Below are 17,850 nucleotides of genomic sequence, written 5' to 3'. Positions count from 1 at the left end.
CTTGACTTTCAAGTTGGGTGCAAGAAGGCTAAGATCAAGAGGGAGTCGACGTGTAGAAGATAAGTATTTTGACTCTCTCTTTCGTGATTATTACTATCATTGTTATTGATTAGATAGTCTCTTATCCTTGAACTATTTTCTTAGTTGTGATTATTCTTCCTTGGCATCCTAGTGAGGATTGCATGTACATAATGAAAATTGCCAAGGCTTTGGTAGTAATTGGAAAAGAATGGAAGAATGAAGCTTATGACAAGAGGAATTGTATTGAGAGATATTTTCCTAGATGGGATTTGAGCTTAGAGGGAGCAGACATATCAACCATATTGAAGCATGCCTTGATCTATGCCAACAATAATTCAATAGCGACTTCCAAAACAAAGTATGATTAAATAGAAAGAAGTACAAAGCAAAGGATTACCTCTATAAGAGGGAGACGACTATTAAGGGACATTTTTCAAGTACACTTTGTTAAAAGTTTATTCTTTATATGATTGCTGTTATTAAATCATATGGATGTAGAGATTGTATTCTTTGATGAAAGAAGAAGTATAGATGAGGTTGATTTTTCCACGACACTTAAGAATCAGGTTTGAGTCTAAGATCAAGATCACAAACACAAATAAATTCCACAACAATTCTTCTTTGCACAACAGAAAATATACAATAGTGAATCAACTAGTACACGAGATAAATTTTAACCCAACACTTGCTATATTAAAAATATTTAATATAAACAATCTTAGGGCTCCTGTACCAGGGATCATGGACCTTATAATCAAACCTAATGCAAGACAACAACTAGGGCTTGGTATCAACAACTATGAGTACCAATTTTTCCCTAAACAAGGTACACTTTACCTACTTGATGATGGTTCACATCCGCAGTCCTTTCAGTCCACGTACCTTGGAAACATCTGGCAGGTACTTTTCTGTCCATTCTACTAATCACACAACTTCTTCTCCCTCAGAAAGAATCCCTTACCAACTCAAAAATATTCCACTATCAATGATCATTGCTTCTATGATGTCACTAAACTTTGGAACAATTTTTTTTTCTCACTAGCTACTCTCCTACTCCTCCAAGAGTGCCAAATCTTAGGATCTTTACCACTGCCCACTTCTTGCCTCTCTGCTACTCCAAATATGACTAGAATTGAGGTTCAGAGGCTTCTCTCTTATCTCTAATTTTTGACTCAATATCGATCAATGTACTAAGGAACAACACATCAACCTTCTTATTACTGTTTTAGCTCTCCCCAAATCACTAAACTAGGGCTTGGTTATCAAACTTCCCACTAACAACTCTTTTTATCCACAAAAAGGACTATACTTAGGGCATCAAGAAAACCACTAACAACCCTCCAAATAATTGTTCTTAGGTTTATCTAATACTAATGTTCAAACACATCAAACAACCCTACCATCCCTTGCAAATCATCAACATGGAAATAAAAATGTTACGTCCCTATAATACTAGTGATTCCCCATTAGTATTTTCATTATATCCCTTATTGTTATTGTTGTGCCCTTATTGTCCCCATATTGTTATTATTATGCCCCATAGAAGCCCACTATTGTTAATTTTTGTGCCCTTATATTATTATTGTTAGGTCGACTTTGGCTATATTGTGACCCCTTAGACTCCTATATATAAAAAGGAGGTTTTGTCATTTGTATCATCCAAGAATTGTTCATTTGTGTAATGTACAGGAGGTTGCCCCTTCGAAGAGGCTTATTTTGAAGGCATTTATCTATCTTTTCTATCTTTTTGTGGGTTAGTTTCATAACATTTGGTATCAAAGCTTTGGATTCTAGGGTTTTGCTGCTCCAAACAGGACATCATGGAATTTTTGCTATAACATTTTTGCTACGAAGTTTTAGAAGCTAAAAAAAACCCATTTGAGAAGACATTAGTCTGAACCTTGGGTCCAGATTTTAGATCTTTTCTTGCTATAGTTTTGGAGCTATGACTGAGGAAGTTAGGGTTTTTGAAAGCTCCAAAATTTCATCTCAAACAGGTCATCGTGGAAGTTTCGCTATAATTTTTTTTCTACGTAGGTTCAAACTCTGAAATTAAAACCTATTTGATCTGAAAGCTTAGTGAAGCTCAGGTCCGAATTTAAGATCTTGTCTCGCTATATTTTCGAAGATATAATCTGAGGAAGTTAGGGTTTTTACAGAGTCCAAAATTACATTCTAAACATGTGACCTTGGGAACATCATCATAACTTTCTATATAAGCATCAAATTGAAATTTCATAAGAAGATATAGGAAGAGGACAGACTATGCATTTTTGTATATTGTTTTTAGGTCCGAAGGTCGAAACAGTAACACATGGCACTTCATACAAGTTCGCTCTACTGAACAAGTATATAAGCAGGTCATCTTGGGAGGTGGGGCATAACTCTTTTTTGGAGAATCCAATTTCGATCAGAGTGGTGGCATTAGAAAGAGAGCATAGAGGGATACTGCAAGTCTTGATTCATACCTTGGAGATCCGAAATTACAGAGTTATAGTCGTTCAATATCGAGCTCCTACAAAGTGAAAAAATGTGTGTAGTTTTTTTTTTTAATTTTTGCTTAAGTTTGGTTTGAAAAATTAGTTTGAAAGAATTCAAAGGGCAGAGTGAAGCATTATTATCAGTAATTGATGCCCCGAAGAAAGAAAATGGAAACACCTAGTAATAAACTTGAAATATCTAGCATGACTCATGAAGAAGAGGAAGAAATGCAACATGATATATCAAAATTATGGAAACAAGTGCAACAAATTTCACTCACACAAAAAGTGACAGAAGCTAAAATGGATGGTTTAAAGAAAGATGTAGACGCTAAGATGTATGGTGTGGAAGCTAAGATTGGTGGTTTAAGGAAAGGCGTAGAATCTAAGATGAATTTTGTGGAAGCTAATATGGATGGCGTGGAAGCTAAGATGGATGATTTAAAGAAAGGCATGGAAGCTAAGATGGAAGATTTGAAAAAAATTCTACAAGAAATGCTTACTAATGGCGAAACAGTAGTAAAGGAAACTCATGATGAGAAAAAAATAAATGTTAATCATGATTTCATAGAATCTAACGTTGGATTGAAGAACCACCATGTTCCAAAGATCGATATGAGGAAGTTTGATGGCAAGGATCCTGCAACATGGATGCTATAGATGGAGCAATTTTTCGATCTCCATAATGTCCAAAACACACAAAGGTATGCATTGAAACTTTATATTTGGAACCAAATCAGTTTGCATGGTATCGATGACTTTGGTCTCGTAAACAAATTGTCACTTGGGCTATTTTTACGGATGAAATGATAGCACATTATGAGGATACAAAAAGCAACACTTTTTTAGCCAATTGATAAATCTCAAACAAAAGGGTTCAATGATGGAGCACATTGAGGACTTCCAAAAATTGAATATAAGGATAAAAGATATTCCAGAGGAGAATAGGATTGATGTGTTCATAGGGACTTTAAAGGATAACATCCAACATGAGGTTTGCCTTTGGGAACTTGATTCAATGGAGAAGGTGTTTAGGTTGGAAAGAAAAATTATGGAAACAAGGAAGCCTACCACTCACAATAATAAAGATGGAAGTGTTGTTGCCCCTAGCCATCCACAACCTACAAGGTTGACACCACAACAATTGGAAGAAAAAAGAGCAAAAGGGCTTTGTTACAGTTGTGATAGAAAATACACTAAAGGTCATAGGTGTGCTGAGAAGATATTATTTTACATAGAGTGTGAAGAGGAGGAAGACAAGGAAAAAGAAATGTCAAAAGAAGAGGATATACACCAGGAACAAACCTTAGAGAAAGAAGAAATGAATCTGACCATATCTTGTAATGCATTAGCTGAAATTACCACTCCTCAAACTATCAAGAAAGAAGGGCATATCAAGAAGAAAAAGGTAATAGTGTTGATTGATTCGAGCAGTAACCATAATTTTATTCATTGTAAGATAGCCAAGGAATTAAATTGCTTCCTATATTCAGCACTAGAGTGTCAAGTGATGGTTGCAAGTGGAGGAACCATAACTTGCTCGAGAAAGTGCCATAATATCAAGCTATCCATGGGAGAATATGTATTGAATAACCCAATGCTTTCCATTCCAATGGGTGGTGCTGCTGTTGTACTAGAAGTCTAATGGCTACAATCCTTGGGTACAATAGCTTTTAATTTTCAAGAACTTTTCATGAAATTTTTCTTCAGAAGGAAAGGAAGTTAAATTAAGGGGTATCGCAGGGAAACCGGGAAGGATAATTAGCCCTAACAGAATGCCAAAGCTTCTAAAGAAAGAACAATGAGGCATAATTGCACAATTATGTTCACTAGAGGTTCCCACATTGAAATCATCTATTTCTCCAGATCTCCGAAAAGCCTTGGACAATCATTCCAAGGTATTTGAGACTCCCAAATGCCTCCCACCTATTCGTGATCATGATCATGCTATTCATTTGATTCCAGTAAGTGTTCCTCCAAACATCAGTCCTTACAGATATCCCTATGCCCAAAAGAGTGAAATTGAACGTATGGTTGCAGAAATGCTAGAGGATGGTATAATTCAACCTAGTCAAAGTTCTTTCTTTGCTCCAGTAGTATTGGTTCGCAAGAAGGATGGATCATGGTGCATGTGCGTAGATTATAGGGAGCTCAACAAGCTCACTATTAAAGATAAATTCCCCATTCCTGGCATTGATGAATTATTGGATGAATTGCATGGATCAATTTACTTCACCAATTTGGCTCTTCGTTCAGGATATCATCAAATCAGAATGAAGACTGAAGGCATTCCAAAAACAACATTTAGAACTCATGAGGGTCATTATGAATTTTTGGTCATGCCTTTTGGCCTTACCAATGCACCTTCTACATTTCAAGGTTTGATGAATTCCATTTTCAAACCTTTCCTTAGAAAATTTGTGTTAGTATTTTTTGATGATATACTAATCTACAACAAGTCTTGGAAGGATCATGTTCAACCTATTGACTGGGTGCTCAAACTATTGGAGGAGAAAAAATTATATGCAAAAATCTCCAAATGTTCCTTTGGAGTACAAGAGGTGGAATATTTGGGTCATATTGTATCTCATGAAGGTGTTAAGGTAGACCCTAGAAAAATTAAAACCATTAAGGAGTGGAAAATCCCCACATCCATAAAGCATCTACGAGGATTTCTCGGGTTGAAAGGGTATTGTCGCAAGTTTGTTAATAATTATGGGAGAATAGCAGCTCCTCTAACAACATTATTGAAGAAAGATACATTTTCATGGATTCCAGAAGCAACGAAGGCCTTTGAACATATTAAAGAGGCAATGTGCCAAGCATTGGTCTTAGCTACACCGAACTTCAAAAAATCCTTTATTGTGGAATGTGATGCCGGAGGAAATGGAATTGGTGCTGTTTTAATGCAAGAAGAAAGACCCATTGCTTTCGAAAGTCATCCAATCAAAGGAAAGTATTTACATAAAGCTATTTATGAGAAGGAAATGTTGGCAATACTACATGCACTTAAGAAATGGCGACCCTACCTAATGGGAAGACACTTCAAGGTAAAAAAATATCATGATAGTCTTAAATACTTTTTAGAACAAAGATTATCTTCAGAAGAGCAGCAAAAATGGGTCACAAAGATGTTGTGTTATGGCTTTGAAATCATCTACAAAAAAGGGAAGATTTTTTTTTTTGGCAGATGCACTCTCAAGAAAGGATGAGGACGTGGAAGCATTTCTTTGCGCCATTTCTATTATCCAACCAGATTGGATAAAAAAGCAAAGGATGAATGGAAGAATGATGAAGAAGTGTGGGCACTCATTCAAAAGTTACAACAAGATCCCAGTACATCTAATACATTTAGTCGGAAAAATGATTCGTTATGGTACAAATATCGGTTATAACTATGTAAAAATTCCCAACTCAAACAAAAGATTCTTAGGGAATTGCACAACTCCCCCTTAGGAGGGCATTCTGGAATTCTAAAAACTTATCACAGGGTTAAGAAGGAATTTTTTTGGGATGGCCTTAAATCGGATATTCAAAAGTTTGTGGCGGAATGTTTGGTTTAGCAACAAAATAAAGTTGAAACAATTAAGACACCAGGTCTATTACAACCTTTATCCATTCCAAGCCAACATTGGTAGGAGATTTCAATGGATTTTATCACAGGTTTAACCAAGTCCGAAGGAAAGAGTGTTATCATGGTGGTAGTTGACATACTTACCAAGTATGCACTCTTTTGTGCATTATCTCATCCATTTAAAGCGAGTACAGTTTCTATTGCATTTATGGAAACAATTCAAAAGCTACATGGAAACCCAAAGATTATTGTAAGCAACAGAGATCCCATTTTCACTGAAATTTTTTGGACATAATTATTTTCTTGTCTTGGTACTAAGTTAGCTCAGAGCTCATCTTATCATCCTCAATTTGATGGGAAAACTGAGATAGTAAACAAATGTTTGGAAGGATATCTTCGTTGCTTTGTATCTGATAAATAGACACAATGGGTCAAATGGTTGCCTTTGGTTGAATGGTGGTATAACACTTCCTTCCATACTGCAACAAAAATGACCCCATTTATGGCACTTTATGGATATCATCCACCATCCATAACATCATATTTAAGAGAAAATTCTAAGATTCAAGCAGTGGAAGATCACATCGAGCATCAACAACAAGTTTTCCAACTCTTAAAGGATAATCTCACCTTGGCGCATAGTAGAATGAAACAACAAACAAATCAACATCACAGCGAAAGAAGTTTTGATGTAGGTGATTGGGTATTCCTACGGCTACATCCATATAAACAAATGTCTCTCAAGCAAGCTAAGAAGGATAATAAATAATCATCAAAGTATTATGGTCTATACAAGGTGTTGCAAAAGATAGGTACTATGCCATACAAATTGGAGCTTCCTGCAACTTCTCGAGTGCACCCAGTTTTCCATGTGTCATGCTTAAAGAAGGTTATAGGTGAAAAACTCCCAGTTCAAACAATATTGCTAGAACTTGATGAGGAAGGAAAAATCTTATTGGAACCTGAAGCAGTCAAAGAAACAAGAACTCGACAACTACGAAATTGATCAATTTCAGAGTATCTCATCAAGTGGAAGAACTTACTCGTTGAAGATTCCACATGGGAGGGTGATAATTTTATACAAAAACATCCATAACTACTCAAGTGTTGAGGACAACACTTTTTTGAAGGAGAGGGGCATGTTAGGTCCCTATAATACTAGTGATTCCCCCATTACTATTTTCATTGTATCCCTTATTGTTATTGTTGTGCCCCTATTATCCCCATATTGTTATTATTGTGCCCCATAAAAGCCCACTATTGTTATTTTTGTGCCCTTATATTATTATTGTTAGGTCGCCTTTGGTTATATTGTGACCCCTTAGACTCCTATATATAGAAAGGAGGTTTTTTCATTTGTATCATCCAAGATTTGTTCATTTGTGTAATGTAAAGGAGGTTGTCCCCTCGAAGAGGCTTATTTTGAAGGCGTTTATCTATTTTCTATCTTTTTGTGAGCTAGTTTCATAATAAAAAACAACATACCTATTTAGGATGTCTTCTTATGCACTATAGTCCATAAATATGTGCACTTTTTAATGAGGCTTTGACCCTTATTTTAGGGCTTCTTTTACAGCTACAGGTGAGCCCTAACTAGGGCTTCAAATATAGCTCGAAACTAGGTGTAACTCTCACTTCTAGCCACTGAAACTTTTGCATTGTCCCTTGAAGATGCTTAACCTTACTCTAGATACCTGCCAACCCTTCCAGACCTCCAAAAAAAATGCTTATAACCCTCCAACTAGGTGTCATAGGGGCTCGACCTTTATTCCAAAAGAACAAAAAAATTTGGCCTTCTAAAACAAATAATTCACCACAAACAAATGCACAAAATCTGCCTTATAAACTCAACCACCACTTCCCTAACTTGGCCCAATCCAAACACAAGAAAAGATGCCAAAAACTTGTCCTTCCTTCACTTGGATTTTCTCTTGTAGGTATGTGACCAGATCATATGCCCTTCTCCTTTTATGAGATTCAATTGGATGAATGATTGAATGAGCTCACTTGCCTTCCTATTTGTAGAGTTCTCAGTGGGCTTATATAAGCCACCAAGGGTCTTCACATAACTCCAAGATGATTTTAACAAAGTGTTAAAACTCTATAAAACATGAGACATAAAATTATTTTCATTCAATAAATATCACCTCATTGATGCCTTTTGTGCCCCTTAATTCCTTAATGGTGCCCCACATTCCCCCAATGACCAAGCCATCAAAAAATCCTCTTGGTTTCCCGCCCGTAACTTTGGGTGAAAATCCCACTGCTTGGGTACACTTGCCCACAAAGCCCATGTGGGTCAACTTCTCCAAAATAATGTACCCTAGGGTGTGGGAGTACCTCCCAAGCTACACAAATCAACATGTGAGAGCTAACTAAAGTTTTGAGAGAAGGATTTGTATAATCCCCCTAGATTTGATGCACTTGGATTAATGGATGAAGGTTGATTCTATATGATTTGTTCTTTGACAAAAGTAGAAGAGCTCATGTGTCTGAAAAAGTTGCATTGACCAAAATATTTTCTCTAGAAAGAGAAATCAAGGCTTCAACATGAGCCCTTGCATAAGCTTAAGAGGGATTTGACCTTAGAAGAAGGATCTTGACTAGATATACGAAGCACCATTGACAAAGGGGGAAAATGAGGATTTCCATAGAAGGATTTGTTTTAGGAAGAATTCCCAGTTAGGATCATGGGTCAAATAAAGAAAGCAAATCACTTTATAGTTGAGCCAAAGAATGTGGTTCAACATGTGTTGAAGTACCAACATGGTATAGTTGGTCATGACACAATCAGTTATGGTTTGAAATATGTCTCAAACAGATATGTACAACTACAGGAATTCAAATTGGGAAAGGAGTGCTAAATACAAAGAGAGTTTGTATACTGCTTCAGTTTTGGCTCCATTATGATCTTTTGGATGATCATGAAGCATAAATATGCTTCACTTAGTGGTAGAGTATATTGTAGCTTGGTTTATCAGGTGCAAGTGATAGCATGATGATAGGTTAGGACATCTTGAGATCTAGTACCAATACATGGTACAAGAAGAGAGAAGTAAGGCATGAGTACATATCCACTAATGAGCAGACAAATAATAGCTTGACAAAGCCATTGCTTAGAGATAAGTTTATATACTTTAGAGACAAGATGGGGCTTCTGGAGATTACCCGTCTAGTTGAGAGGGAGTGTTGATATGACAACAACATGGATGGACATTCTCCTGATAGGGAAAATGGTCTAAGAGGCCTAGAGTTCTCACCATATAGATTTGAATGGGTGCCTCTCGGTGAGGAGACCCGATTAGTCACCATGAAGGGTTGAGTAAGGTTTGGAATCGATCATACACCAAGAAGGGTGGAGTGAGGTCTTTCAAGATATGGACCCAATCATACATAAGGAAGGGTGAAGTGAGGTATTTCAACATCTGAACCTGATCACACACCAAGAAGGGTGGAGTGAGGTCTTTTAGCATTTGGACCCAATCACATACTAGGAAGGGTGGAGTGAGGTCTTTCAACATCTAGACCCAATAACTAACCAAGAAAGGGTTAAGTGAGGTATTATCCTTGAGTGCTCCCCAAGAAGGGTTGACCGAGTTCCTGCTACTTGTGTTGGTATATCAACATTTTTGCCTAATGAGAGACATTGGGATTTAAGGACCATCCACTTTAGTAGAGTGAGTGCTAGGACTGATCACTCTAGAAGAGTGAGTCCTGATATGCTGATGATAATCCATGGGTTAGGTACCATCCCAAATATGACTACTAGTAAATGTTGATGACGATTTAATAATGAAGATATTGATGTTAGTGATGTCTACTAGTTGATGCTGACAAAGTGCCTGAGATTCCAACTAGTGGATGTTGAGGAGATAACCCTGATGATGTCAAATATGTTGAAAAGGTTGATGATAATTTGTTATAACCTTTTCATAGAGAATGTTTTTCAACATGAAAACATCTAGATAGTCATTATGAACACCTCCCTATTTAAGAGGGAGTGTTGATTTTTGTAACTATGGTCAGTCTTCATGATGTATGTTTGAGTCATTAATGAATTTGTAAATCATAGTTTAAAAGCTAAGAGTGAAGGGGGTTGGATGTGTGAGATTCTAGTTAGAGTGAAGAGGATTTTTGGAAGTGAAATGGATGTTGTTTGTTCTAGGGTTGATGGTAGATGTGGTCTCAGTATCAACTTTGGGAAATGTTGGATATAATTTTTTTTTTTGGGATGGACAGATGTTAATCACGTTTTTCTGACAAAAAGTGATTAACATATGTTGTAGCTTTATATTGTTAGATGAAAATGATCCTTTTAAAAAAATCCAAGGAAAGTTTCAAAAGAAGACACTGAGTCGTTAAATTGTCAGTTGCCTTGTGAGAAAAGGAGAGACTTTGGTCAAAGATTGTGAAATTTTTGCCAAATTGGTTCCTTTATTACAATATTAAGGTTTTCATTGTTTAAAGGATTAGGCTTGAAGACCTAACCTTTGGGTTTTTCATTCCATGAAGTGTGTATTCTTGGCTCCCATTGATCATAATATTTATATTACAAATCAATGCAGCACCCATATAAAGCACTGAGGCAGGAGGAGTTCACCAAAAGACCAAATATTATTACACTATGCATCGTTATGTGGTGGAGACAATAGAAACAAATTTTGAACTAATTTTGCATGGGTCGGAGTACTTAAAGGTGATATGTGGCGTTGTTAAGGATGTCCAACCTAAACGCATATTGTTGAGGATGTTTGGAATATATATAAAAAGAAAGAAAGAAATAAATTATTTTAGCGTCCACGAGGCTAAAGATAGCCTATGGGACAAATTGCTTCTTCATCTGCTTGATGTATTCATCCCTTTTTATGTGAAGCTTCACAATAAATTCTCCCAACTTCTCGACAAACCCCTCGCTAAATATATTATCCCAAGAGCTAGCTGTCAGCATATCTGCATAACTTTCCTTGTTGTCTTTGAAGGCCTCACATTCTAAAATGAAATGTTTTTCTGTTTCCACTTTTCCGGAAGAACGAAATATGCATACTCTTTCCTCCCACACTTCTTTTGGCCTTTTCCAGCGCCCTATTTCACAGTGGAGTTGATGAGAATTAATCCTTAACTACGCAATAAGAATTTTGGCTCTCCAAGAGATATTGGCCTCTATGTATGCTTTTGGTTGATGGTTATCAGTGGGATTAAACACTTCAATATAGTACTTTTTTTTCTTCCTATCTCCTTATCGCAAGTACGCTTGTGGTACTTTTCCATAACAAGAGTTTTTATCTCTTTGCTGTTTATGGGACACACGTTCAAGCAAATACCCCATTTACTAAACCATTTGTTATTTTTCTGCATCCAAGTTTTTTTTTTTGCCTGTTGCACAATTTGTCATTAAAGACAACCTTAGGCCATTTACCCTCTTCCATTTTCTTATTTTTTAAAATAGCTTATGGCTCGCACCATAGCAATTGCTTCAATAGGAGCAACCCCTGTTTCACTTAACGAGATAGCATAAGGAACTGCACTTTTAATATTTATTTTGTTTGTAATTAAACACTTTTGAATTCAATTTGTCTCCGTTGCATGTCAGATATACTGCTAGAAAATAGTTCACAACCATAGAAAATCACCAGAATCACTAGAAGCAGAAAAAGAGTTTGAGTGATTTTCCAGTCCCATAACTCTGCCTCTCTACACCTATTTTGTAAAGCATAAATTCTTTCCAACCCCCCAAAGTTCTTTTCTTTCTACAACCATTCCAACTTAGATTTTTGTTGAAGTCAATTATGAGGTATTTTTAATCCACAACTTCTTCCAGAATGTTTCCTTCAAAGTAGAAATTATGCTGGTTATGTTTTCTTTTCTTAGAGGAAACCACTACTTTTGTTTTGCTGATATTGACTTCATCTCCACACTTCTACAAAAATGATCAAGGGATAATAAGTGCTCTTGCAAACCAAGCACTGATTTAGCAATCAGAATAAGGTCATCTGCATTTTCAAAATAAGCCTTATAACAAACTTGGCCAAATAGATACCATCACCCCCTTGCGAATTTAACAACTCCTAAAGCTTGTCGATATATAAACCAAAAAGGGTAGGAGACAGTGGGCAACCTTGCTTGGCCCCGATATCGTTTCTAAAACTTTCAGAAATGCCTGTTGAAGTTCTAATTTTGACTTTCACCTCTTCATACAGCATATGCATAACTACTCTCAAATGTTTAGGAACCCTAGGTTCCTCCATTCTGTGCCAAATCTTATCCCTAGGAACCGAGTCAAACTCTTCTCTGAAATCAACAAAGCAACAAAAGACTTCTTCCTTTTTCTCCCAAACTTTTTCAATGACATGCCTTAAAGTTATACAATGATCAACAATGGAATGTTTAGGTCTAAAACCTTCTTTCCCTTTAGCACGCTTATATTTTTCTTCTGTTCACTTGCTAATTTTATTTTCTAGCATGCTTCCAAATAGATTTGCAAATAAAGGTTTTATCATGATGGTCCTATAATTGGAGGGATTATTGACGTCACTGCTCTTGAAAAGAGGTATTGCTAGACTAATTATCCAATCTCTGGGGAGCCCCTGTTGTATGATGTTGTTGAATTTTTTTGTAATGTGAGGTGAAAGGATCTTTGGGCCCCACTTTAGATATTCTTCTTGGAGTTCAGCTAAGTATTTTGCTTTTAAAACACCCAAATTCTTGATATCCATCTCTACCTCTTGCACCGTGAAGAGTTCAAATCAGTGTTGACCAAGGGGGGGAGGGTCAACCTTGGGATCCTGCTCATAGAGTTGTCTTGCATAGTCAAACCATTTTGAATTTGTAATACTATTTCTAGTTTGTATCTTTATTGGTTGGAGTTCCTTCCAAAATAATTTGAGATTATTTTTCCCAAGGAAGATTAGTTATTCCCTCCTTGAAACCATGAAATCGACCTTTTTCTTGCTTAATAACTGTTTTAAGCTTTGAGATTTATGGTATCCTTGTTTGAATCTTTCCAAATTCTCCTTGCCTTTTTGCATTCCTCGTCAAGCCAAGCATTAACCGGAAAGCAATTTGTTTCTAACTTCTTAATTTTTTTTCTCTTTTTCACTTTGCAAGTGCGCATTGAATTAATTATGTGAATTCATGACTATGAAGGTTGTGAATTGTGATTCTCTCCTTCTCGAAGAGCCTCTCTAGCGTCATTTTGAAGGTATTACAATTTTCTGGAGTCAAAAGAATTCTGTCACGTGGGAGATTTTGTTGGACATGCTGAATTTTTGACTCTAATTAATTCTTTTTAGTCCAAGAGAAACATAAATAAATTGGCTTATGATATGATTTTAAGTCTCACAATGGATCTCCAATCAAAACTTCCTCCATTTTCTCACAAAAACCATGTGAGAAAATTACATATTCTACTACACGTGCTCCATTGTAAGTATTGTAAGTGAAATTACCAAACTTTTCCCATCTAGTCAAGCCATTACAAATGATTAAATCAAAGGCCCCACATAGAGTAAGAAATTGTTCATCAAAGAGATTGCAACCCTTGTCCTCTGAAATTATTTCCCACTAATCATTACTATCTTCTTTAAGCCAAAGAGGGTTGCAATCATCTTTACAACAAAGAATGCTAGCTTGCTCACTTGCAGTCCTAGCATTGAAATCACCCACTATAAGGACTTCACCTAGTTGCGAATATGTTGCAATATTTGCTTTTAAGGTTGCAAATGGGTCTTTGTGGTCAAGCCCTCTACCTTTGTATATTTTTGAACTTGCGACACAAAATAGCATGCTGCAATTCTGACGTGGTTTCCATTTTCTGATATTTTAAACCAAATGAATTGCTTATTTGAGTCGTCTTTTTCTAACTGAATGAGACGACATTCTTTCTTCCTTACTAAAACCATGATACCCTTGTTCCCTTTGCCATTCCTTGCTGCCTTGTTCCACACTACCATCTTCCAGTATCCTTCAAACAAAGGTGTCTTGCACCCTTCATGCTCATGTGTTTCTATGAGGCAAATTATCTCTCTATCTTCCGCAACAAGCCCTAACCCAGGTCCTTGTCTCCATGGGTAACCTCTTCAGTTCCAACAAACTAATCTTAAGGAAACCTAGGTATGACTTGATTTCTATTTATCTTGACATGCAAGACTCACATTTGAGTATTTTTCCCTGCTTTCCCATACTGACCTTACTTCTTGATTTCCTGTTGAAGAGTTTGTTTCTTCTTCTTTATTACCATCTTGCTGCTCTGTTTTGGAAGGAGGTCCAAATAGTGCGATCACCTTTTTTCCTTTATAAATCCATGCTCTCTTTCCTTCATCTCTTTCTGCCCTAACCTTTCACATTTCCTCCCTCCTTTCCTCCTGTTGTTTTATCGTTAAATCTTCTTCTAGGAAAAAGTGAGAACTCCTCAAGAGATGCTTCTTTCTTAGAATGATATATTTATCGTGCAAGCTAGGCATGATGACTTTTATGGGCTTGGCTCTCTCACCGTTAAACTTACCCACCCTCCATGCTTAGCATATTTGTCCTTGCCATAGCAACTTGTCTTTCAAGAAGTCTCTTGTAAGGTCAAGAGTACATTCATTTTTCCCATAGTCTTTCACCCCTTTAATAATTATGTTTGCTGCCCTATTTTGTCTTTCCTTGCCTTCTCTATCTTGCATGTCGTCAACCTGAATGTTTGTTTCTCCTTCCTTATTAGCAGAACTGCTAATAACTTGAGCCCAAGTTTTGGAAACTTTGGTGGAATCCCCTTTCCTTTCTTCTCTCGCTTTCTCTTCATTGTTGTCTATTTGGGCAATGATTTTCCTTTTATCCTGGGATGATTTCACATTCACCACCTATGTACTTTCCACTAAAAATTTCTTTATGTTTTGCACATTCGCTTTCATGCATTGCCATTCTATCTTCCTTATTAGGAGAGATTCTTGTAGCAATGCCATTTGTTCTTTTAAAACTTTATTGCTTTCTTCTAAAACCTTGTTCTTAGTTGTTATTATATGAATTTTTTGATCTATTTCCTGCTCTTTAGCTTCTAAAACTTCCAACCTTTGTTTTGCATTTAACAATTCTCTCACATAAAGATCATATGACGAGGTGAGAGGCATGGATGTGGGACTATATAAGGCAGAATCATCAATGACTTTTCCTCTGGACTTATTGTTGCCACATGCTGGTAGAGGGAACTTGTTTGAGTGCTTCTTGTGAAGAGATTCTAAAGGCATCGATTTTAGGCAAATTCAAAATTTTAAAATACAACAACATTCAATTAAGGTTGGCGCACATACATAGCACCGAAAGGAGGAAGTCATAGTATGTTGCACAACGCGTTGGAAAATCATTTGAACATTGGTATATATCAATAAATGGAAACATAAGGTTGTTATGTCTGCCCTTACGGATTAACATTCTTTCCAGAGGAGAAAATGTCATTGCAGTGAACTGGAGCCTGAGCCGTGAGATTGATGATAGCTCTACCATGCATCGTCTAGCCAACGATATTAGCTCGTGGGAAGATATGTGTTATAAAGACTTTTCAACAGAAACAAAAGATGTTTTGATTATATTCACAAACTGTGGCAATTTATCAAAAAGGGGGTCCTTCTAAAGTATGGCCAAGTTCCACGATAGGGTATGTCACCTTTATAAACGCTGCAAGGAATCCCAGACATGAAAGAATCGTGGTATTGACCATGGAGCATTAAGCATACCAAATCAAGGATTTAGTTCAAATCCATAGAGAAGGCACTCTGGTTTAAACATCAACCTTCCGAGGCGAGCTAATTTTATGAAGACGATTAGGAACTGCACTTAGTTTCCCATCTCAAATGGGTTTTTCGCTCGCTACCTCTGGATGCTTCAAAATACCACGAAGACTTGGAAACCCACCTCAACAACACAGGTGCATTCTTAAAATTTCCAAGGAAATGGATTGTTGAGTGAGCATTTTAGCAATGAATTTGTTTCGAACATTACATTTTCTGTTCAAGGAAGACCCATCGAAGCACACAGAGCTATATTAGTTTCATGATCCCCATTTTTTTAAGAATAAATTTGAGACAAACTGGAAGTATCGCAAAAAAATCAGATTTATGAAGAAGTTACCTTATCCTGAATTATATAGCCTTACCCATTTCTTTTATTCTGATAGGCTTGAATTTGTTGTGGATGAAATGGAAGCTTTGGTTAGAAGTTGTAGGTGTGCAAATGCAAGGGACTGAAAAATGTTCTTGAGCAAGAGCTTATCCATAAGAAAAATGCAGAATATAAATCACTGAGAAATGTCGATGACTCGCAAAAGAGATTTATTTTACAGGGATCTTGTCTTCTAGAACAAGAGAGGCTCCATGCTACCATGCACCGACTTTTGAATTTGTCATTTGAGATGTCTAGGAGAGATATGGAAACTTTTCAACTTACCACCAACATTTCTACTTTAGATATGTTGGAACATTCAAATGGATTTGACACAATGAAAAATGACTTTGAAAATAGTGAAGTTTGTAGTGAGGAAAGGGATGACAAGGAAACATCTGGACAAGATGTTGTTACTGCAGATGACCACAAGATGGTGAATAGATGAGAAGTCTGTTATGATATAAGCACCCTGTTTCAAGATAAATGAGAAATTGTAAATGATAATTAGTCTGAAAAGAAGAATCAAGAGTGTGGTCGGAATTGCAGTGAGGATGCTGATGAACTATATTTGAAGGATCATGTGGTGTCTTTTTAATTATACAAGGCAAGAGATTTCGAAGCCACCAAGTGATATTGGCTTCACGACCAGAGTACTTTAAGGCAAGGCTGTCTCTGACTACTGCTTTTCATGAAGGAAAGGAAGTATTTCTGAGCGGTTCCCTTCCACTTCTTGAGGAACATGATTTGAGTGTCGAAGCATTTGAAAAATTATTGGAGTACATGTATACTAAAAAGGTGATGGACATTGATATAGACCAAGCAGAAGATTGCCAACTCCAAAACCTTCGATGCGGAGAATGCTGGTGGTATTTCTTCTTTGAAATCACAAAACATAAGAGATTTCAGCACAAAGGTTGAAATTAGGAACACAACATATAATAGGAAACCTCCACTTAACAAGATTGAATTCGACAAGAAGATTTAGAAGTTTTAGGCCATGGTAAGGAAGACTCTGTTCTTTTTAATCAATGGTTCATAATATTCTAGTGCAGATCCAAGGGGATCCATGGGGGACAAAATGCACGAAAGATAAGTAGTGCAGAGCTCCCATAAAGTTGATTCTACAAACTTCCTATCAAACAAATTGACAACTATTATTCGACTCAACATCACCACTTGTACTTTCAAAAAAAACGTTGTGAATTCCCCCGTAAGAAGTATGCGATTTTCAAAAATCCATACATGATTTTGTGAGCGTGTATGTGGAGATTAACACCTGGGACCCGCGCTCCATCTCTTCACCCCCAGCTAGACTTTATGTGACTTTTAAAAAATCCCGGGCTTATGATTGACATTCTTATTAAATTTTATTAACATTTTGTCGAGACTCGAAATTGTATTGGTATTTTGTCCTCTCTAACTTATAAAGGAGGCGGGGATTTATTTTTAAAGGTTTTTATTTAATAATATATATATAATATTGAAACTACCTTTTTGTAATTTAAATGATTTCAAAAGCCTTTTTATAAAAAGAGAGAAATAGTTCCCGAAACTGTTTCAAGAATCAATTAGTACACTTAGGTTAGGAGACAAAAATAATAGCTTAGAAATTAGATCTTGAAGGGGTTCAAAGTCTTG

General features: G+C 36.5%; 1 pseudogene; it reads left to right on the top strand.

The window, feature by feature from the left end:
* Positions 1 to 17,130, top strand: part of LOC149238605 (BTB/POZ domain-containing protein At2g04740-like) — a 40,221-nt pseudogene extending 23,091 nt beyond the window's left edge.
* Positions 17,131 to 17,850: the final 720 nt, after the last annotated feature.

Source organism: Pinus tabuliformis, chromosome 8 (assembly GCF_031772625.1).
Source record: "Pinus tabuliformis cultivar Carrire ecotype Pingquan chromosome 8, CPIR1, whole genome shotgun sequence".
In the NCBI taxonomy this organism is placed as follows: domain Eukaryota; kingdom Viridiplantae; phylum Streptophyta; class Pinopsida; order Pinales; family Pinaceae; genus Pinus; species Pinus tabuliformis.
The sequence above is the reverse complement of the archived record's forward strand: the minus strand, read 5'-3'. Positions and strand labels throughout refer to the sequence as shown.